General features: G+C 38.5%; 1 protein-coding gene across 1 annotated transcript in view; it reads right to left on the reverse strand.

Annotated features, from left to right (window-relative positions):
• LOC133767827 (ADP-ribose glycohydrolase MACROD2-like) overlaps window positions 1-24065 on the reverse strand; it is an 874013-nt gene that overhangs the window by 742141 nt on the left and 107807 nt on the right. The gene's annotated exons all lie outside the window — the stretch shown is intronic.

Here is a 24065-nt window from a genome sequence, read left to right on the forward strand (position 1 = left end):
ATGTCTAGTGGCTACCATATTGGACAGTTAGAGACTATTTCCATCAGCACTGAAAGTTTTAATGGATAGAACTGATCTAGAACCTAGCAATGAAATGTTAAATAGCACAGATATGGGCAAGAAGAGCCAGGCCTGATTCAAAGATATCGCTAACAGAAGTGAACTGAGCATCCACTATGCTGATTCTTTCCCTAACAAAATTAATATTCTAAAAAGCTACAGCATGATATAAAGGATGATAATTCCAGATAAGGATCATTAGTTATTTGTTCACTAATAAATACAACAGACTTGGGGGAGGGAGACATTCAGTGCAGTGGTTAAGACATCAGTTGGGAGATCTGTATCCCATATTGCAGTGCCCTGTTTGAATTTCAACTCCTATAATTCAGATCTAGCTTCTGCTAATGTGCATCTTGAAAGGCAACAAATGATAGCTCAAATACTTGAGTTTTTGCTGCGAACGTGAGACCTGGGTTGAGTTCCAGGATCCTGGCTTCAATCATAGTAAACGAACATTAAATGAATGAACTGAGATGGGTATTTGACACAGCTGTTAAGAAGCAACTTGGAGTGTCTGGATTCGAGTCCCAGATACACTTACGATTCCAGCTTCTTCATAATGCATACCCTGAGGAGCAGTGGATGATGGTTCAATTAATTGGGTTCCTGTCACACAAGCAGCAGACCCAAACTGAGATCCAAGCTCCTGGCTTTGGCCTGCCCCTGGTATTGCAAGCATTTGGGAAGTAAACCAAATAGATGGACGATATCTCCCTCTGTTGCTTCCTCTCTCTCTCTCTCTCTCTCTCTCTCCCTCTCCCTCTCCCTCGCTCTCTCTCTCCATTCTCCCTCCTCTTCCTTTGCCTTTCAAAGAAAAATAAATTGAAAAATTAAAATGAACAGACACACATTGTCTAGCTAATTATAGGATGCTATGGAGTGAATGCTATGTCTTTCCAAAATTCATTCATTGAAACTCTATCCTCCATGCAATAATATCAGAACGTGTGATCTTTGGGAACTGATCAGTATTAGATGAAATCTTAGAGAGGGAGCTCTCATAAATGAAGTTGGTACCCTTATAAAAGATACCACAGGGAATAACTCCAAAGATTTTTTCTGCCGTTTGAGGATACAATGAAACATCAGCACTCTGAAACTGGGAAGAGGGCTCTACAAGAACTCAGTCATACTGGTATCCTGACCTGAGGCTTCTAACCTTCAGAACTGTAAAATAAATTTCTGTTATTTATAAGCTTCCCAGCTTACAGCAGCCTAACTGACTGAGACACAAGGGGATCGTACACAGGAATAGGAATCATTTTCTAGAGTCTATTTCAGGACACATTAAAGAACTTCCTAAATGTTCCAATACTTTTTCTATGACCACCAATTTTCTAATTATTAATGTCTCATCTTGGATCCATTAACACTAAAAACATGTGAACAGACATGGACATTATGGCTCTGAACTTGGATTGATTACACTATATTTGAATAAAAAGGCACATGGGGCCAGTGCTGTGGCATAGCAGGTAAAGCTGCTGCCTGCGGCGCCGGCATCTCATATGGGCACTGGTTTGAGTTCTGGCTGCTCCACTTGCGATTCAGCTCTCTGCTATGGCCTGGGAAAGCAGTAGAAGATGACTCAAGTGCTTGGGCCCCTGTATCCATGTGGGAGACCAGGAAGAAGCTGCTGGCTGCAGGCTTAGGATCGGCACAGCTCCAGCCGTTGTGGCCAACTGGGGAGAGAACCAGCTGATGGAGGCGCTCTCTCTCTCTCTCTCTCTCTCTCTCTCTCCCACCCCACCTCTCCTTCTCTCTCTATGTAACTCTGACTTTCAAATAAATAAATAAATCTTAAAAAAAAAAAGAAGAAAAGGGAAAGTGCTAGTAAAAAGATTAGAGTTCAGACCCTCCAAAGTGGGCAAAAGAGGTGGTATTGGGGGAGAAGGAAGATAAAGAAAGAAAAAGATTGGGAATTATAGTTCATTATTTATTATTGAGGTTGGGTCTACATTTGAGAGTAAACTGGAGGATTTTTGCTATCATTTGAGCAATTCAGTGCCGGAAAAATATCTTTTGAACTATATACACTTTAATAACTACAACTGTACTGATGCATTTAAATCTGACCAAACAAGTAAGATAAACATGATTTTCCAACATTTTTATTCATTTGAGCAACCTTCATCCTCAATTAGGGTAATGCTTTTTTTGTTTGTTTGTTTGTTTGAAAAGGCTCGTAGTTGGCACTTTGGTTTTCTCTGGTTACAAACATGTTTAAACCCCCCCCCCCCCAAAATGAACACACAAAATGTCAAAAGACTGTTGTAATAGATGCACACACAAGTCAATCAGCATTAGATAATTCTTTCAAACCTGTGACCCTGATTCACCATGATGTGAGTGGCAGGCCTGGCTGATCTGGGGCCTGAAAAGGATTCTTGACAACATACCTTTTGCTTTGAACCTTGAATGCTGTAACTCCTAAGTACATCTGAGTTAGCACCGAAGTAATACTTTCTATTTCCAAAGCACTTCATAATCGTTGATGATTTAAGCCATCCCATAACCCTCAAAGGGAGGTCATTAGCAAACACAAGGAACACAGATGAAGAAATCGCAAGATGTTAAATGATGTGGTAGTAACTTCATAGAGAAAAAGAAATATTAAAGCAAAGAGCCCTCCACTCTACTTTGTCAAGGTGGGTGTATGATGGAAATACTGTTCTAAAATGCACACATAAATTCCCCCATCACTGATAAAATTCTCCTCCTTCACAAACTCCCTTCCCTGTCTCCATATTTTTCTTACTTTCTCATTAATCCCTTCAATGATTAAAATCACATTTTCATTATGTTAAAGTGATTTAGCCCTCTGTTATTTGCAATTCAATCAGATATCTTTGGCTGTAGCCTCACAGAAATTAAACACTTAAATCATACCATTGGCTTGTCCCACCCACATACAATTCTGTTCATCCAGGAACTGCCTCAGATTCAAATCCCTACTATAGAGATGCTTGGTACTCTAGGCATTTCATTCGCAGTGCCATGCCTAGTTCCCAAACCCTAACTTCAGAATCTGATGGATCCTAGTTTGAGATGCTGCTTGGGACTCTTGAAACCCATGAACCCTGTTAAGAAACTCTGTTCAGATTTCTGGAGGTAATTTACCAGCTGATAAATCTATACAACTTGCTTTTATCTGAACAAAGATGTGCTTCTGGAAGGCTTAATGTTCACCATAATATTATAAAATTATGTATGTTTCTATTAATTCACTTTATAATAAATTAGATTTTTTTTTTTAGGTTAAGGTACCTCAAACTGTCAATCACTCTTAATGCCTTCATTATAAATGTCTCTACATTTCTCCTTCCCTTCTTTTATTTTTCAGCAAGTATTTACCAGTCAATGTTAGGGAAGTATAGAGTTTTAGAGATGGATACTTTTGTATGCTGAAGAAATGTTTTCAGTAAAGTGAATAAGTCCTTATTTCACCCTAGAGATCTGCTGTCAATGCACTTAACAGCTGTCAAAGCCATTATTTAAAACAGGAAACTTCTTCAAATGTTGCCTTTGGGCAATACTTTGGCCATCGTGATGCCAAAATGTAGCAAACTTTATGGAGATTTCTTACACTACTGTCTTGGTTGCACCTAAATAATTTTCTCATGGGAAAATCTTGAACTCATCAGAATAATACTACATGAAGATAACTTACTAGATATTGTAATATTAATGTGGTAATAAGTTAATTGATTTTCAAATAATAGTTATTATAATACAAATTGACACTGGTGTTTTCATGAGTAGAATTTTAATTTTAAAAAGTAAATCATACAGTAGAAATATGCAAACTATTTGTCAGTAGTTTACAAACCATTTTATGATCCAAAGAAAACATGAATGAGTGTGGAAGTAGATGACTCTGCAGGATGTGCATAAATGCAGTGGGTCCAGTAATTACATGATTTGCTGTTTGATGGTCATCATGCGTCATTGTAGAATAAAACAAATGCCCTTTCTCCAATAATAAGTAAGAGACTAGCCATCTATAGAAAGAGCCCATGTTTTGTAAATTAGTAGTTCAAGATTTTTTCATTGTCAACTCACTAGTCTATATAATTTTGGAATATTTTTGCACATTAGGAAAATAACATGATTTTAGATTTCATGAAAAAGAAAACTAAAACATTGTATTTTTAAGAAAGATCATGAGAACAGAAGGCATGGGGGTGGACTGGGGAGGGAATGTGTTTGGGGATGGAGGGGTAGTCAGAGAGCAAGGTTTTTTAGCTTTTACAGAGTGCAATCAGGAAAGACGGACACTGTCCTGGAATGATATAAAAAGTCAGAGTCTAGAAATATATGTTCTGTAGTGAGGTAGGGAGAGGTTAGCTTGGAGGGAAAGACCTTTAGGACATTTGATTGTGTTTTCACAATCTGCTATTCACCAAGTAATCTTCAATTGCTACTCCATCATTCCTGAGGCTCTGACTTCAGGAAACTCAAACAGAGTACAGTTGCAGTCTCATCAAAATTCAATAAGGAAATGTGGGTCTACCCAAAGGAGAGATAAAGTTGACAAAGCAGGAAAAGGCAAATTTGAGGACCTAGAGGAAGGGTGAGAAATCTAATCCCAAATTCTACTTATTTTTATCAAGATAATGGGAACCAGTCAGGCCATGCTGACTTTCCTATATGATTTTTTTTTCTCTGTGGCTAGAAGAATAGGAAATGTTAGTCAATAATCCACTCATGTTTGTTTTATTAAAACTATGCTGCAATAGAAGAGAAATAACAAGATATATTCTTTTCTTCTTCTTTTTTTTTCCCCACAGAATTAGGCCAAATAACAGCATGAAATGTAGTTGCATTTTACCTTCAGCATTGCCAGCAAAACCACAATGAATAATCTTTGGATCAGAAAATAAATATTTCCAATAAATTTTCTAAGTGTTTCATAAATAGAAACTGGTTCAAAAATATTCAGTAATAGGCAAGTTATTATAAATTGGCCTACAAACATGAGTCTGACTTGTTCAGAAGCCATCTCAACAAAACAGATCTCTCTTGGGCTATGCAAATTCACTGATAAGTACAAGATAAGTGACTACAGAAAAATTTTTCCAGTCATGCTCAGGATCCCCGATCACGCTGGGCTTCAAGTGCTAGAAACGATTTCGCAGCCAGTTCTTCCATCTGCCCTACAGTAGGCAAGCAGCCAGCGACCAGGATGATCAACAGCCTCTGGGTCTGATGACTTACCAGCCAATGAGTCATAGATTTTGTTGTTTGGTGCTTTGTTGATTGATTTCTTAGAGTGAAAACTGCCAAAGCTGCAACCCACCTGCCAATACTTTCATCTCTGCCAAATTATTTTAAAAACATAACTTGAACATCACAGTACACACAACCCAATACCTAAACAATGTTCCATGAAACCCTATCAACACTATATACTAAGTGCTTTAGTATCTGAAAATGAATTTAAAAGGTATTTATCATCTAACTATCTAGCCATACATACATATATGTACACATACTTAAAATGCTTCTTCTGAGTTTTTGATCACAGTGTACCTTCTTTAATTCAGTATCTTTCCTCCTAATGACATATTTGCTAGAGATCAGCTATAATGGATTATACTGGTTTATTTGAAGGAGCCAATAAAGCCAGTTGTTGATACTAACAAGCTTCAATGCATGCTGAATGAAATGCTCCAAATATACAGAGTTTACCATTCAAAGAATATTATCTAAATTGTGAACATTGTGCTTATAAACTGAAAAAATGGTGTCATATTTTAAAAAGAAACCTAATGCTTGTGTTTACAATCAGAGATTGCGAAAAAGAGAATGTGCATGCTTGTATAATCCACTATTTGACAGAGTGATTAAGAACTGAAATTCTGGACACTGGGTCTCTGTGTCTACAACCCAGGCTCCACCTTGTACTAAAACACTTCAAGCCTTTGTTCTCCTATTAGGAAAATGGGAATAATAAAAATAATACTGTATTGAATTATTCAGATGACTAAATAATTCTCAAAAATTCCTTAGAAAAGTGCCTAGCATATATTAAAACTCTATATTAATAACTCTATGGTTATTATTGACTTGAACTTTAAGTTGCCATTTCTCATCACCTCTTCTTGGACTGAGGGATAATGAGACCTAAGGAGAAAAGAATCCCAAATCCCCCAGATCCCTTGCAAAAAGACTGCTGGTTATTCTGTCATGTCTGCAGAGCACTTTGAAGTGGAAGCCTCGGGGACAGAAGTAGCAGTAAAGATCTGGATACTTCTGCATATTTTTCAGGAAAAAAAAATTCATCAGTATATGAAGGAAAAACATATGAGGGATGCTAACAGAGGAAAACTGAATGATAGAAATAAGACAGTATATTTAAGTAATGTCTTGTAAATCATAATGGGTAGAATAAAAATGGTACTGTAATATTACATCTTAACTGGATTTTGTTTTTGTGTGTAGGAAAAAAAGAGAGAGGCAGATAGAGAGAAACAAGTTTTACAACTATAAATATCTTAGCTAACCTAAGAGAATGTATATTAAAAAATGAATAAATAAAAATGAAAGCCACCATTTAGCTGTACGAAGGACAACATCCTATAGTCATATAACCAAAACTTAAATTCATCCTGATTTTGCTGAACACCTGATCTTAAACATTGACAAAACACAAATATAAATCTAACCTACCTGTCCTTATAACATAATCCAGTGAAATTAATTCAATTCAGCTATAGACAAATTACTTTACACAGCTCTATTTACCTAAAAAAAAAAAAAACCAATAATATGTAACAGTCACTTAAGACAGAGTTCAAAAACTTTCCTTCTTTATGTTTTATAAACTCTGCTGCAACCGCTATGAAGTCGAGACTTCCTGCAATGTTTCTGTGTTGCAGGCTCCTGGTTTTCAAACTATTCTCTTTTTTCTCTATTTTACTGCATTATTTCATGGTGACTATCATTAATAACAATGCACTGTATTCTTGAAAATAACTGATAGTAAATTTTAAGTGTTCTCATCATAGCAATGTGGTATTTTTTTTTTTTTATTATTTATTTGACAGGTAGAGTTATAGGCAGTGAGAGAGAGACAGAGAGAAAGTCTTCCTTCCGTTGGTTCACTCCCCAAATGGCCACTATGGCTGACACTACGCCCATCTGAAGCCAGGAGCCAGGTGCTTCCTCCTGGTCTCCCATGAGGGTGCAGGGGCCCAAGCACTTGGGCCATTCTCCACTGCCTTCCCGGGCCACAGCAGAGAGCTGGACTGGAAGAGGAGCAACCGGGACTAGAACCCGGTGCCCATATGGGATGCCGGCGCCACAGGCGGAGGATTAACCAAGTGAGCCGCAGTGCCAGACCTTATATTTTGAGGCCTCAAAAAGTTTGTGGGAAATGGAATAAAGGATAAACTCATTTTGGTGCAAAAGCATTTTGAAATCCATATATACTTTTTTGATAATACAAGTCTGCCATGAAATTTTTAGCAACATACATTTATGTTAAGTAACTCAATTAAGCCATTCCACAATGAACACATATTTCAAAACACCACACTGTAGACAATAAATGCATGTAATTCTTATTCATTAATTAAAATAATGAAAACTTCATAGAGACATTAAAGAAGATTTAATGAAAAAAATTAAGCAGCCCTAAAAATGTGTGAAAACCACTTCCTTTACAGACATATATACTTCCTGAATTAATCTCCACTAACTAGAAGTAATTCTGAGCTCAGGACCTAGACTTCTGTCCCAAAGCTCAGGGATTATCTGAGGGCTATTAATCTTTCTTCAGGAAAAGGATTAAAAAAAAAAATCTGTTCTCTTGTATACAAAATAAACTTCTAAAACTTCATCTTGATCTAATTTTATTTTTGAGTGTACTTAGTATTTTTGGCAAATTTCTTCAAAGCCATTGAAGAGTTGTAGGCATTATTTAGTGGCCTTAAGACCTACCAAATACAGAATTGCACAATACTGATACAGAAGGTTGAGGGGATGAAGTTCAAGGTCAAATATATTATAGATGTTTCTGAAAGAAGAAATAGGTGAGAAAACTAAGTTGAAGAGATGGGTGGAAGTAAACAGAGCTTTGTTCAATCATAATCCTCTTACTCAAGAAAATAGCTGCATTCAATTCTTCAAGTTCTCTCAGACTAGCTGCTAACTGGGTGAAAGACAAGTCTACCTGCGAGCCACAAACAAATTCACATATACATGTGTGAGCACACTATCTTAGGAAGTTATCAAATCAAAAATCTGTTGAAAATCAACTTTTAAAATCAACACTGTTGGGCACGGAACTGTGGCACTGCGGTTAAGCCACAGACTGCATCCCAGATAGGCACTGGTTGAATCCCTGCTGCCCCACTTCCCATCCAGCTCCCTGCTAATGTGCCTGGGAAAGCAGCGGGCCCAGCACCCATGTGGGAGACTTGGATGATGTTCTTGGCTCCTGGCTCCAGCCTGGCCCATTTCTGGTCTTTGCAGCCATTTGGGGAGTGAGCTTGTAGATTGAAGACCTCTCTCCTCTCTCTGTCTCACCCTCTCTTGCTATAACTCTAACTTTCAAATAAATACATAAATGCAATAAATAAATCATTTTTAACAACAACAACAAAAAAAATCAATGCTGTTAAGGTTAAAAGAAGAAATGGGATGTGCAAGAGAGAGCAAGTGCCAAGCTGGAAGCCAGAGGCCATGCTGACAGTTGAACTTGCAAAGTCAGGCAGGTGCTCAGAGATCCAGTCAGAATGCACAGAGATCAAGATTTAATTGAGAAGAAACAAGACTTCTGAAATGTCACCACATTCTCCCCAAAACTTCTAAGAAGAAAAATATACAAACACATTGAAAGGGCAGAGGGAGGCCTAGAGAAATTTCTGTTAGAACAGAAAAAATCTCTTCTGCCCGATCTAAGTGTGATGCAGAAAGAGATGAGAGGGTGAAGATAGAACATGGGTAGAAGATATACCCAAAACTACCAATTCTGGGAGAACCTTAAAAGGGGAGCATGTTTATGGCAAGCAACTCCACACCTTTTACTTTTTGCTGGTTGAAAATATATGGTTAGTCTTAGATTGCAACTTTCTCTTAGTGAACCAATATTGTCCGCTTACCCTAAAATGTATGCACTAACATACTCTATTTATATATACATTAAGTTAATGCATTTACTAAGCCTTCATCGACCATGTTTTATCCAGAGACAGGGGACTGGGTATAGAGGAATTGACAGTGATTTGCAAATCAGAGAGGCCTGGGTTTCAAATTCCTTGTTGCTAAAAGGGAGTCAAGATTTCAACTTTTAAATAAAAGCCATGCATAATTTTACAAAGAAGGATGTTCAACCAGTGCTCAAGGAGTACAAAAGGGAACTGCACTTGGGGCTCTGCCTGGCCTAGACTGGTCTGAGATGGTATTAGCAGGTAGTGTTTCAACCATGTTGGTGAATGGGTGGGGCTGAGATAGGTGCAGCTGTTAGAAGAAGGGATCCTTAAGTGAGGGACAAGCTGTGAGCAGAGGTCAAGGCATTTTCCAGAAAATAAAAATAGACCAGCTGAGTCTTCACAATGGTCAACAAAGGGGAACAGAATCTAAGGTCTGTGTACCGTTGTATGCATAGATGAGGGTTTTCATAGTACCCAGGCTCCTCACAGGCACTAAATAAATGTTAACTATCATTAGTGTTTAATAACTAACATTTGAATGATTCTTTGCAGTTTATTTTTAAAAATTACTTTTTCTCTGTTTGATTTTTCTCATCTTCCCTCTGAGGAGGTATTATTATCCCAGTTGAACAACTGACCTAAGTGAGAAAATTGATCCAGCAGGATGTCTTTTCTAATTCAAAAAATTTAATTAGAGGTAGAATCAGAACCATCTCATCTGGCTCCAAATCTCCTGCTGTTTCCACTATACCACATCCTCTTTTACATTTTGCCAGTAGTACAGAGACAAGGTAATAAAGAAAAGTCTATATCGGTGAGTCAAAATGGCTTTCTTATTGGCCAATGAAACTTTGAGTGACTGGGGAAAAAACTCAAGAAAGTTATTAAAGAAATCTCCACTGGATATTTTTTCAAGGGCTGAGGCATTTATATTCTAAAACTCATACACAGGGGAAAAAAACATTCAACATCCTTAACATGCAAGTTTTAAAATGAAGAACCCATGCACTAGGAAGAAAGAACAACCGAGTTAATGAGGGAACTAGGGACAGAGAACTTGTGTGCCTCTGTTTTGAGATGAACTTGTCAGACACCTTCAGCAGAGAGAATAACTGAAAACTCACAAAATCTTTGTAAGAACAGAACAATCCATTTGACTTGGACTGCAGATGTCTTTTTAAGCTTGCTCTAATTAGAAATGCATTTTCCTTATGAAACCCCCTTGAACAGTTGTGATCCATGTGGTCTAGTCTCAGAAGCCATTGCTTTTAAAAGCAAAGAAATCAAACTAGTAATAAAAACAAGTAATTTCCAAAGCACTGATATTCTTGGATTGTTTGTCAAAGCACCATGAAGACAATATACTGAAGACAGCAGTGATCACTAACAGATATTGAACACTGTTCCATAGCCTTTATATAAATGCACTACTTTAACCTTATATTATCCCATATGAGATCATTACTGCTATGTTATCATGGTTTCATACATGAGAACACTGAGTCTTAACGCACCAAAGTTATACATTTTGTAACTGACAGAGCTGCGATTTAAACACAGAGACGACATCAAGGAAGCTTTCCTGTTTGGAGAAGGAAAGACGGACCTGAGTGACAGCTTTTCATTTGGAAGCAGAACCCAACAGAGGTGAGGTACTCTTTAAAGAGCACTGATTTCCGAAAACAAAATAGAGGGGGCAGAGCCAAGATGGCGGATAGTGAGGACGTGCACCTTAGCTTGGGAAAATAAAATTTCATAAAAGTAGAATTACTGTAGCCTCAGGAAAAGACTCAAGAAAAAAACTGCAGGGGAAACGCTTCCGGATCTAGTGGATGTAAAACAGAGGACTTACAGGGAGCCCACCGCGTGGAAAACCAAACGAGACGAGCCGAGCGGCGGGAGACGAGCCAGAGCCACAGAATCTCGCCAGCGCAGGAACCAACGGAGGAGGGTAAGACAAAGACCTCAGAAACCCAAGACATTGGGGGGGGGGGGGACAGAGGCCTCTCCCTTCACTCACCAAGCAAAACAAAGAGCACCGCGATTTTACATATGTAAAGCGCAGCCAAACTCAGTAACTTTAGCGAAACTCGAGAACACATTGAGGGCTGCATAAACTCTTTGTGTGGTCCCAGGGGTAGATCAAACAAATACTCACAGAGGCCAGATTTCAACTACCCTCAACTCCACTCCCAACTGAGTCAAAAAAAAAAAAAAAAAAGAGAGAGAGAGAGAGAGAGCGAGCCAGCAAGGAGCAAGTGAGTGAGCAATCTGGGAGAGTCACTCTTTACACAGCTTTAAACCTGAAAAATCAAGCATAGCTCTCTGGCCACACCCATCACAGCCCCTAAGGATTCAACAAAGCAGACAGCTCACTTAGAGGCATAGTATAGCGAGAAAAAAAACACCACAGCAAAAAAAAAAAAAAAAAAAAAAAAAACCATAAATTATCTCCAACATGCCAAACAACAAACATAGAAGACACTATGATGCCCCCAAGTGAACAAGACACGCCAATGCAAGATTATGAAGATGAAGAGATAGAGGAAATGCAAGAAGCAGATCTCAAAAAAATGATAAGAACATTAAGAAGTTCTCAAAAACAAATTCTTGAACTACAGAAATCCTTAATGGACAAGATAGAAAATCTCTCCTGTGAAAATGAAATATTAAGGAGGAATCAAAATGAAATGAAACAACTAGTAGAACAGGAAACTGAGATAGTGACCAAAAACCACAATGAAATGAAGAACTCAATAGATCAAATGGCAAACACATTAGAGAGCCTTAAAAACAGAATGGGTGAAGCAGAAGAGAGAATATCGGAATTAGAAGACAGAGAACAGGAAAGGAAACAGTCAAATCAAAGAAAAGAAGAAATCAGAAATCTAAAAAATACTGTCAGGAATCTACAGGATACTATTAAAAAACCCAACATTCGGGTTCTAGGAGTTCCTGAAGGCATGGAAAGGGAGAAAGGATTAGAAGGCCTTTTTAGTGAGATACTAGCAGAAAATTTCTCAGGTTTGGAGAAGGACAGAGACATCCTAGTACAGGAAGCTCATAGAACCCCTAATAAACATGATCAAAAGAGATCCTCACCACGACACGTCGTAATCAAACTCACCACAGTGAAACACAAAGAAAAGATCCTAAAATGTGCAAGAGAGAAATGCCAGATTACTCTCAGAGGATCTCCAATTAGACTTACAGCTGACTTCTCATCAGAAACCCTACAAGCCAGGAGAGAATGGCGAGATATAGCCCAGGTACTAAGAGAGAAAAACTGCCAGCCCAGAATATTATATCCTGCAAAGCTCTCATTTGTGAATGAAGGTGAAATAAAGACCTTTCACAGCAAACAGAAATTGAAAGAATTTGTCGCCACTCGTCCAGCCCTGCAAAAGATGCTTAAAGATGTCTTACATACAGAAACACAGAAACACGGTAACCAATATGAAAGAAGGTAAAGGAAGGAAACCTCACAGCAAAAGACCACAAGAATCTCAAACCAGATATTAGAAAATATCTTTGACAAATGGCAGGGCAAAGTTACTCCTTCACAATAGTCACATTGAATGTTAATGGCTTGAACTGTCCAGTTAAAAGACACCGATTGGCTGATTGGGTTAAGGAACAAAACCCATCTTTTTGCTGCTTACAAGAAACTCATCTTTCCAACAATGATCCATACAGACTGAAAGTGAAAGGCTGGAAAAAGATATACCATGCCAACAGAAATGAAAAAAGAGCGGGCGTAGCCATCTTAATATCGGACAACATAAACTTTACCACAAAAACTGTCAGGAGAGACAAAGAGGGGCACTATTTAATGATTAAGGGATCCATTCAACAGGAAGATATAACAATTATCAATGTATATGCACCTAATCACAGGGCACCAGCTTATTTAAAAGACTTGTTAAGGGACTTAAAGGGAGACTTAGACCCCAATACAATAGTACTGGGGGACTTCAATACTCCACTCTCAGAGATAGACAGATCAACAGGACAGAAGATCAACAAGGAGACAGCAGATTTAAATGACACTATAGCCCAAATGGATCTAACAGATATCTACAGAACATTTCATCCTACATCTAAGGACTTCACATTCTTCTCAGTAGTATATGGAACCTTCTCTAGGATTGACCACATACTAGGCCATAAAGCAAGTCTCAGCAAATTCAAAAGAATTAGAATCATACCATGCAGCTTCTCAGACCACAAAGGAATGAAATTGGAAATTAGCAACTCGGGAATCCCCAGATCACATGCAAACACATGGAGATTGAACAACATGCTCCTGAATGAACAATGGGTCATAGAAGAAATTAAAAGAGAAATCAAAAATTTTCTGGAAGTAAATGAGGATAACAGCACAACATACCAAAACCTATGGGATACAACAAAAGCAGTGTTAAGAGGAAAATTTATATCAATAGGTGCCTACATCAAGAAATTGGAGAGGCACCAAATAGATGAGCTTTCAAGTCATCTCAAGGATCTAGAAAATCTGCAGCAAACCAAACCCAAACCCAGTAGAAGAAGGGAAATAATTAAAATCAGAGAAGAAATCAATAGGATTGAATCCAAAAAAACATTACAAAAAATCAGCCAAACAAGGAGCTGGTTTTTTGAAAAAATAAACAAAATTGACACCCCATTGGCCCAACTAACTAAAAAAAGAAGAGAAAAGACCCAAATCAATAGGATCAGAGATGAAAAAGGAAACATAACAACAGACACCACAGAAATAAAAAGAATCATCAGAGATTACTACAAGGACTTGTATGCCAGCAAACAGGGAAATCTATCACAAATGGACAGATTCTTGGACACATACAACCTCCCTAAATTGAGCTAGGAAGACATAGAAAACCTAAACAGACCCATAACTGACACAGAAATTGAAACAGTAATAAAGGCCCTCCCAACAAAGAAAAGCCCAGGACCAGATGGATTCACTGCTGAGTTCTACCAGACATTTAGAGAAGAACTAACTCCAATTCTTCTCAAACTATTCAGAACAATCGAAAAAGAGGGAATCCTCCCAAATTCTTTCTATGAAGCCAGCATCACCTTAATTCCTAAGCCAGAAAAAGATGCAGCATTGAAAGAGAATTACAGACCAATATCCCTGATGAACATAGATGCAAAAATACTCAATAAAATTCTGGCCAATAGAATGCAACAACACATCAGAAAGATCATCCACCCAGACCAAGTGGGATTTATCCCTGGTATGCAAGGATGGTTCAACGTCCACAAAACAATCAACGTAATACACTACATTAACAGACTGCAGAAGAAAAACCATATGATTCTCTCAATAGACGCAGAGAAAGCATTTGATAAAATACAACACCCTTTCATGATGAAAACTATAAGCAAACTGGGTATGGAAGGAACATTCCTCAATACAATCAAAGCAATATATGAAAAACCCACAGCCAACATCCTATTGAATGGGGAAAAGTTGGAAGCATTTCCGCTGAGATCTGGTACCAGACAGGGATGCCCACTCTCATCACTGCTATTCAATATAGTTCTGGAAGTTTTAGCCAGAGCTATTAGGCAAGAAAAAGAAATTAAAGGGATACAAATCGGGAAGGAAGAACTCAAACTATCCCTCTTTGCAGATGATATGATTCTTTATTTAGGGGACCCAAAGAACTCTACTAAGAGACTACTGGAACTCATCGAAGAGTTTGGCAAAGTAGCAGGATATAAAATCAATGCACAAAAATCAACAGCCTTTGTATACACAGGCAATGCCACGGCTGAGGAAGAACTTCTAAGATCAATCCCATTCACAATAGCTACAAAAACAATCAAATACCTTGGAATAAACTTAACCAAGGACGTTAAAGATCTCTACGATGAAAACTACAAAACCTTACAGAAAGAAATAGAAGAGGATACCAAAAAATGGAGAAATCTTCCATGCTCATGGATTGGAAGAATCAATATCATCAAAATGTCTATTCTCCCAAAAGCAATTTATACATTCAATGCAATACCAATCAAGATACCGAAGACATTCTTCTCAGATCTGGGAAAAATAATGCTGAAATTCATATGGAGACACAGAAGACCTCGAATAGCCAAAGCAATCTTGTACAACAAAAACAAAGCCGGAGGCATCACAATCCCAGATTTCAGGGCATACTACAGGGCAGTTGTCATCAAAACAGCATGGTACTGGTACAGAAACAGATGGATAGACCAATGGAACAGAATAGAAACACCAGAAATCAATCCAAACATCTACAGCCAACTTATATTTGATCAAAGATCCAAAACTAATCCCTGGAATAAGGACAGCCTATTCAATAAATGGTGCTGGGAAAATTGGATTTCCATGTGCAGAAGCTTGAAGCAAGACCCATACCTTTCACCTTACACAAAAATTCACTCAACATGGATTAAAGACTTAAATCTACGACCCGAAACCATCAAATTATTAGAGAGCATTGGAGAAACCCTGCAAGATATAGGCACAGGCAAAGACTTCTTGGAAAAGACCCCAGGAGCACAGGCAGTCAAAACCAATATTAACATTTGGGATTGCATCAAATTGAGAAGTTTCTGTACTTCAAAAGAAACAGTCAGGAAAGTGAAGAGGCAACCGACAGAATGGGAAAAAATATTTGCAAACTATACTACAGATAAAGGGTTGATAACCAGAATCTACAAAGAAATCAAGAAAATCCACAACAACAGAACAAACAACCCACTCAAGAGATGGGCCAAGGAACTCAATAGACATTTTTCAAAAGAGGAAATCCAAATGGCCAACAGACACATGAAAAAATGTTCAAGATCACTAGCAATCAGAGAAATGCAAATCAAAACCACAGTGAGGTTTCACCTCACCCCTGTGAGAATGGCTCACATCCAGAAATCTACCAACAACAGATGCTGGAGAGGATGTGGGGAAAAAGGGACACTAACCCACTGTTGGTGGGAATGCAAACTGGTTAAGCCACTATGGAAGTGAGTCTGGAGATTCCTCAGAAACCTGAACATAACCCTACCATACAACCCAGCCATCCCACTCCTTGGAATTTACCCAAAGGAAATTAATTTGGCTAATAAAAAAGCCATCTGCACATTAATGTTTATTGCAGCTCAATTCACAATAGCTAAGACCTGGAACCAACCCAAATGCCCATCAACAGTAGACTGGATAAAGAAATTATGGGACATGTACTCCATAGAATACTATACAGCAGTAAGGAACAATGAAACCCAGTCATTTGCAACAAGATGGAAGGATCTGGAAAGCATCATGCTGAGTGAATTAAGCCAGTCCCAAAGGGACAAATATCATTTGTTTTCCCTGATCGGTGACAACTGAGCACCAAAGGGGAAACCTGTTAAGTGAAATGGACACTGTAAGAAACAATGCCCTGATCAGCTTTTGTCCTGACTCTAGATGTACAATGTAATACTTTATCCTTTTTAGTATTTGTTGTTGTTGTTGTTGTTCTAGTACTAGTGGTTGAACTCTGTAATTAACACACAATTATTCTTAGGTGTTTAAATTTTAACTGAAAAGTGATCCCTGTTAAATTTCAGAGTGGAAAAAGAGAGGGAGGAGATGCACAATTTGGGACATGCACAATCAGTCTTGCCCCAAATGATGGAGTTAGAAATGTGCCAGGGGATTCCAATACAATCCCATCAAGGTGGCATGTACCAATGCCATCTCACTAGTCCAAGTGATCAATTTCAGCTCACATTCGATGGCCTGGATAGGTCTAAGAAACAAAGGGATCACACAAACAAGACAAGTGTCTGCTAATACTAACTGATAGACTCAAAAAGGGAGAGAAAGATCCAGCATGGGAAGTGGGATACACAGCAGACTCATAGAATGGCAGATGTCCTAAACAACACTCTGGCCTCAGAATCAGCCCTTAAGGCATTCAGACCTGGCTGAAGAGCCCATGAGAGTATTGTAGGCATGGAAAGCCAAGATACCATGGAAAAGAAAAAAAGAATAAGACCTAAATGAAAGATCTCTGTGAGTGAGATCCCAGTGGAAAGATCGGGGCCATCAAAGAAGGAGGTACCTTTCTCTGAAGGGAGGAGAGAACTTCCACTTTGACTGTGACCCTATCGGAATAAGATCAAAGTCAGCGAACCCTAAAGGCTTCCATAGCCCTGGCAACTCATGACTAGAGCCTAGGGAGATTACTGACGCCATGAACAGGAGTGTCAAATTGTTAAATCAGCAACAGGAGTCACTGTGTACTTACATCCCATGTGGGATCTGTCCTTAATGTGTTGTCTAATGTGCAGTGATGCTATAACTAGTACTGAAACAGTATTTTTACACTTTGTGTGTCTGCGTGGGTACAAACTGATGAGATCTTTACTAATTATATACTGAATTGATCTTCTGTATATAAAGATAATTGGAAATGAAAAAAAAACAAACCTGGTGTTAAATTGGAAACGGCATAGAAAATTAATTTTTAAAAAATATTATGTAGGATCTCTGCCTTTAATGTGCTGTACACTCTTATTTAATGCTATAACTAGTATTCCAACAGTATTTTTTTTTCACTTTGTGTTGCTATATGGGGGCAAACTGTTGAAATCGTTACCTAATATATACTAAACTGATCTTTTGTATATAAAGAGAATTGAAAATGAATCATGATGTGATTGGAAGGGGAGAGGGAGCGGGAAAGGGGAGGGTTATGGGTGGGAGGGAAGTTTTGGGAGGGGGAAGCCATTATAACCCATAAGCTGTACTTTGGAAATTTATATTCATTAAATAAAAGTTTAATTAAAAAAAAGAAACAACAACAAAAAAAAAAGAGCACTGATTTCCAAACTGAACCGTGCATCAGAATCATCTGGAGGGTTTACTAAGCACAAACTGCTAGGCAGCATATGAACTTTCCCCTTCAGTTGGCCAGTGGTGAGTGCAAAATACTGATAATGTGCACTTCTGTGAAGATCCACGTTGATGCTGATGATGCTGGTCTGACCATTACATCTGAGGACCCATTGCTCAAGGTCAGTAGCTTTTTATTTCTACATGTACTTTAAGGTTCTTCCATATTACTCAACCCTGAAGAGCATGTACCCATCGAGCTGAACTATCTATAGCCACACATCACTGTTCCAAGCTACCTAAGTAAGCTGAGCCCCACATCCCTGCAAAGATCAGGTTTCTCAGTTTCCTTGCTTTGTTGGAGGCCTACCTCTTCCTGTTAATGACATGAGTTACTGGGCCAAAAAATGCATCAGGAAAGGACACTGACTATTCACAGAAAGACCCAAGAGAGACAGTGTCTTTCATAAACTGATAGGAAAAAAAATATATCAAAACAAGGGAGAGTTGAAAAGCTGATCAAATAAAAAGGCAAAAAAGGGCTAAAATACAAAACAATAATAATGATAATGACATTCAAGTCAAAATTCCTCTGATGAAGAGCATCAACCTCTTTCCTTAGTAAAAACATGAATACACTGTATCAAGAAACCTATATTTAAAGCTCATTTTCACCTAAATTAATTATAAATTAACTACATGCATTCACTGCATACATTTTAATTTTAATGTTGGCCTGTGGAGGCCCAAATTCAAACCTCTGTTTTGTACCTTAGGACAAATTGTACTTGTGCTGAATTTTTAGAGCATAAAATCTTCTTGCTCCCAAGTGCACAGAATTATAGATCTACAGTAAATAGAAGTTTAGATTGATTAAGCTGAAAGAACATAAGCATTATTTTATTATGTGCAGTTCCAAAATAATTTAAATGGATTTATCCAACTATGTTAAATAATGCATTACTTTAGCAGCAAATGCAATTTTGCCTATTTTGCATACAAAAGAAAACTTAAAATATTGTCTTAACTCAAACAAAAATGAGATGCCCATGTCAACAGCACTGAAGTGTAGCCACTCAATCAGTTCAATCTTTTCCAATTTCCAACAAAATCATAACCCATCTCTTCAGTATTTTAAATTCATCTTGATTAAGATCTTTGCATTTACCCATCAAATATAATTTCCATTTCTTTTCATGATAAAGGAATCAGACACCTTTGGGAACAGGGTAGATACCTAGTCTAGTCCAGAATTATTATTTGCTTTTTAATTAGCACTGCAGGAGTAACACGTTTTTAAAAAAATCATGGACAGAGTCAGTAGCACAGGAAAATGTTCACTATTTTGCCATCTGAAAATGGCACTAAAGCTGAATGTGCATTTTGCATGTATGTATATGTATTTGTATGTACACATGCATAAATGTATTTGCAAACTGATGGTTTCAAGTTTGAAATATTAACCACAGAAGTTTCTGAAAATATCCTGAGAAGATTTATTTTCAAAGCAAGAAGATGGTCCTATTCAAAATTATTTTGAGCAGTTATCAAATATTTTAGATGGCTTATAGATTATGATTTGGGGACTGGGCATTCGTTATTATTATTAAAGCAAGTTATTTTGCTTTCTTTTTCTAATTATAAGTTAAAATTCCAAAGACATCTCTGAAATCAAGTGTTTCCATTAAACTAGAACATTTTCACAAATTACTTTATTTAAAAATTTTCATGTACATGATAAAATCATAAATACTATACTCTGATTTATGAAATAATTACATCACCTTTAGTTCACTTGTGGTCCACTTGTAATTTGACCATGGAGATTTTGTTATATTCAAGGGAACAGATGTTTAAATATCAAAGATAAAATCTATAGTGGTCAAATACTGCTTTGTGTAAAAGGTATTCTTAATGTTACAAGTCCACTTAATTTTTAATAAGCAGATTTTATCAATTACTTATGTAGAGTTCTACAAAATAACTAAAATATATTTGGAAGGTAGTGGGCAAGTGTAAGTCAACTGTACTCCCCGTTCCAAATCTATGGGCATTTTCCCATGTGTTACTGCATCTGGTTTAGATAATTAAATATTAACAGTCTTGCCTGGTTTTTCATATTAAGGAGACATCAAAATTCTCTATTCCTGTGTAGCATCAAAGCTGAAATATTTTGCCTCCATTCTCAAAGAAAAGAAAAATGATAGCAGTTCACATAGAGCCTTTTATGTGAACCACGGGTTGGAGATAACCAGGGGCAGAAAACACATGGGCCCATCAGAGAAATTACTTCAGGGCAGGAGGAAACTTGCTGGGAAGTGTAGTTTTATATTTTTGGCTCTAAACTTGGGGTGTCTTCTGAGCTTGGAAAGCCTGATGATTCAACAATATCACACAGGATGATTTAACAGCCCCCTTTGAGTTTTATTCCTCTAATCCCTTAGTCAGAAGTGCAAAGGAGGTCTTCCATTCCACCTTGTGAAACTGATGCCCCCATCCCAGTCAATGTGGCAAATCTCGGAATTAGCTTGCTTTCCTGGCGCTTTTTCCTCCTTGCTGTGATCATCTCACATCAGTTTGGGTTCACTGGAAATTGAACCTGAAATGGGAAATAGGCCTGTATTTTCCACTGCCCTTCAGTGAGTTGATTATTATCTTCCCTATGGCCCTCCTCCAAATGCCCACTCACTAATCTATGCCTTCAATGGGACACATTTCTTTTTCTGATGGAGAAGGTCCTTCTGCATTTTCCTTTTATTTATTTATTTATTTATTTATTTATTTATTTTTGACAGGCAGAGTTAGGAAGTGAGAGAGACAGAGACAGAGACGGAGAGAAAGGTCTTCCTTCCATTGGTTCACCCCGCAAATGGCCACTATGGCAGGCGCGCTGCGCCGATCCAAAGCCAGGAACCAGGTGCTTCCTTCTGGTCTCCCATGCAGGTGCAGGCCACAAGCTCTTGGGCCATCCTCCACTGCTGCAGGCGGAGGATTAGCCTATTGAGCCACGGTGCCGGCCCTTCTGCATTTTCTATCAGCTCCATAGAAAGACTTCTGCAGCCAGGGCTTCACAAGGAGCCTACGGCAAAGCAAATTTGCTGTTGCTGAATACTTGACACCCATCAGGACTTGAAAAATTTAGGCTCGCATTGCCTGAGAATCACCCAGAAAGCTTCTTAAAACACAGATTGTTGAGCCTCATCTCCCAGGTTTCTATTTTGTTGTGTTTGGAGAATCCTAGAATTTATGTTTCTAACAAGTTTCTAGGCTGTTTTTGAGAACTACTGACATGGAGGGTAGGTTTTAAAATAGGAAGGGAGATGAGTATTATTCAGGTACCTTGTTAGTTCAATATTTTGTTTGAAAATGTTGCATTTCCATTAAAATCTGTTTTTAATTGTGTTTTATTAATTTGAGAGGCAGGGAAATGGAGAGAACTCCCATCCACTGGTTCATTTCCCAAATGCCCACAACCGCAGGGCTGGAATGGGCTGAAGTTGGTAGTCCAGAAGTCAATCCAGGACTCCCATGTAGGTAGCAGAAACAGAATCACTTGAGCCATCACCACTGTCTGCATTAGCAGGAAGCTGGAGTCAGGGGGTGTGGCCTGGCATCAAATCCAAGCATTCCAATATAGAATACAGGCATCCTCACTGCCCTCTTAGCTGTGTGCCAAATGCACCCCCTGCCACCATGGTGATCTTTTTAAATGAAATGGACATTTCTTTAGGCTGAACCACCTGAGCAAATATAACCCATCAGACTGCCAGACAAGCAATGCCTACATGAAGATAGAGAGACTTAGACTTCAAATAGCATCCTCAGTCATTTGTAGACACACTGTGTGACTATGTACAAGCTCATAGAACCTGTACCATACACTATGAACTCGACATTGGAATCTGTTCTTTTTTGCTTTCTGGAGGTAACATTACAAAATAATTTCAAAATGAGGAGTAGGGAAATGGTAAATATAGAAAAGTATAAAGAACAATATTTTGCATAATTGTGCAGTCTCCATTAGCATCTGTTGCATTTCCTTCCAGATTTTTGTTTTAGGATTTATTTATTTATTTGAAAGTTAGAGTTACAGAGAAGGAAGTAGAGACAGACAGAAAAATCTTCTACCTGCTGGTTCACTACCCAGATGACCACAACAGCCAGGGCTGGGTCAGACAGAAGCCAGGAAGTTCATTCTGGGCTCCCAAATAGATGGCAGGGACCCAAACACTTGGGACATCTTCCACTGCTTTTCTCAGACCTTTAGCAGGGAGTTGTATTGAAAGTGGAGCAGCTAGGACAGGAACTGTTACCCATATGAGATGCTGGCATCACAGGCAGCACAGCCACAATGCCAGCCCCACAGAATTTTTTATAGTTTTGTATCTTTTATTTGTATTTTCATAAAAATATCCCTATAATTAAAATTATTTTCAATATAATATATATAATGCATATAATGTAACACTTCATGAATATACCACAATATATGTCTCTTAACCATTTCTCAACTGTTAAATATTTAGATTGTTTCTGAATTATCACTATTTTATAAACACATGTGAATACACATATATATGCTATTACACTTTGGTTAATCTATGTGGCCATACTGATTCTCTAAAGTTCGGATGATTTCATTTGGGGAAATTTCTAGAGGCATACTTGTTATATGACAGTATAAGAATATCTTTAGGAGTCTCGATACATAGAGTTAAATTACACCATAACCTAATCTAAGATATAACAAGTCATAACCAGAGATTTCAACTGGATATAATGTGAGGTGTTACTGTAAGGCTAAGGGAAAGAGCAGGGCAGACCAGCTGATGTAGACAGCAGGAAGGCCCCCTGGTTCACTTGTATGATGCCATCTACCCCTGTCCAGACTATGGTTTGACACAACCAGGACGTGCTTGATCACTCTGATGTCAGTATTTATGGGGCTAATTCTCATTGCTATGCTTGACTGGGAATTCCTGAAGGACAGCAATGATGTAATAAACTGATTCTGTCTATGTCTATTCTCAATCAACTGCCAGAAAGATCCTTTTAAAAACATACACCAGAGAGTTGATCTTCTTTGCACCAAATCCTGAAACTGCTTTTCACGTCAAAAGTCAGGGTCATTGCATGGTCCTACCTGATCAGATTCTGTTTTACTTTGCTGACCTCCGGCCCTACCTTCTCCCACAGGGGCACTGTGTCCAGCCACACCAGCCCGCTTGCTGTGGCTCTGTAGTCACTGCTCCTGCTTCCTGGAATGCTCCTCCCCAAGGTATCTACTTAGCAGAATCCCTCACTTTTCAAGAGTTAATCTAAATATTATCAGATTTTGGCCGGCTTAACAGGCTAATCCTCCGCCTTGCGGCGCCGACACACCGGGTTCTAGTCCCGGTCGGGCCGCCGGATTCTGTCCTGGTTGCCCCTCTTCCAGTCCAGCTCTCTGCTGTGGCCCAGGAAGGCAGTGGAGGATGGCCCAAGTGCTTGGGCCCTGCACCCCATGGGAGACCAGGAGAAGTACCTGGCTCCTGGCTTTGGATTAGCGAGATGTGCCGGCCGCAGCAGCCTTTGGAGGGTGAACCAACAGCAAAAAGGAAGACTTTTCTCTCTGTCTCTCTCTCTCTCTCACTGTCCACTCTGCCTGTCAAAAAAAAATATATTATCAGATTTTAAAATTTTATTTATTTTTTTACTTATTTGAAAGGTAGCGATAGAGTGAGAAGGAAGGAAAGAAGGAAGGAAAGGAGGGAGGGAGGGAGGGAGGGAGGGGAGAAGATGCCTCCTATCTGCTAATTCACTCTCCAGATGCCTTTAAGCTCCACTCACGTCTCCCCTGTGGGTGACAGAGCCCCAAGTACTTCAGCAATTACCTGATGCTTTCCAGGGTGCATGTTAACAGGAAGCTAGGATCGGAAACAGGGCCAACACTCAAACCCAATCACTCTGATCAGAGATGTGAGATCCCAAGCAGCAATTCCATCACTGCA

This window comes from Lepus europaeus, chromosome 10 (genome assembly GCF_033115175.1).
Source record: "Lepus europaeus isolate LE1 chromosome 10, mLepTim1.pri, whole genome shotgun sequence".
Lineage (NCBI taxonomy): Eukaryota > Metazoa > Chordata > Mammalia > Lagomorpha > Leporidae > Lepus > Lepus europaeus.